Here is a 670-nt window from a genome sequence, read left to right as displayed (position 1 = left end):
CATCAACCGTTCCGCGGCTTCAAGATAACATTTGACTGTTTGCCAGGAGAGTTTAGCGGAGAATTTTGCCGCTTTTAAGGAGAGATTACTTCATTCAGCACACGCTTTTATACTCAAAACTTGGGATGTAGCGATACAGACATCTGGATGATGATAATAATAACTGATTATGTCTCATTGTGGCCCATTGTAATGGATAAGATGGCTGATAGAATAATAATAATAATAATAATAATAAATCAATTATTTTACTTTTTATTTAAAAACACAGTTACTAATTACTATTCATTATTATTAATGAGTATTATTATTAACAGCAATAATAATATTTTTTGTTACTTTTTATATAATAAAATAAAAAAATGTTATATAAAAAAATAAATTTTATATAATAATAACAATAATTTCCAATTACTAATAATTACTAAGGTATATACTTATTATTATTATTATTATTAACAACAAAAACCATAAAACAAATAATACTAATAATACTAAATATAATTTTTTGCATTTAAAATATATTATAATAATATTTTTTATTTTTTTAATTCAAATATAAAATATTATTGTTGTCAAAAACACTAGTAAAATCAGATATTAAAATATTATATAAGTTACAAATATCATTTATAATAATTATAATAATAATAAATATTATTATTGTAAT

At 19.7% G+C, this 670-nt stretch overlaps 1 protein-coding gene across 3 annotated transcripts in view; it reads right to left on the bottom strand.

Annotated features, from left to right (window-relative positions):
• LOC107696073 (CUGBP Elav-like family member 5) overlaps nucleotides 1-670 on the bottom strand; it is a 176810-nt gene that overhangs the window by 2122 nt on the left and 174018 nt on the right. The gene's annotated exons all lie outside the window — the stretch shown is intronic.

Source organism: Sinocyclocheilus anshuiensis, unplaced genomic scaffold, assembly GCF_001515605.1.
Source record: "Sinocyclocheilus anshuiensis isolate Anshui unplaced genomic scaffold, SAMN03320099.WGS_v1.1 scaffold217, whole genome shotgun sequence".
Taxonomy (NCBI): domain Eukaryota; kingdom Metazoa; phylum Chordata; class Actinopteri; order Cypriniformes; family Cyprinidae; genus Sinocyclocheilus; species Sinocyclocheilus anshuiensis.
Note: the sequence above shows the minus strand (reverse complement) of the source record. Positions and strands in the feature narration are given on the sequence as shown.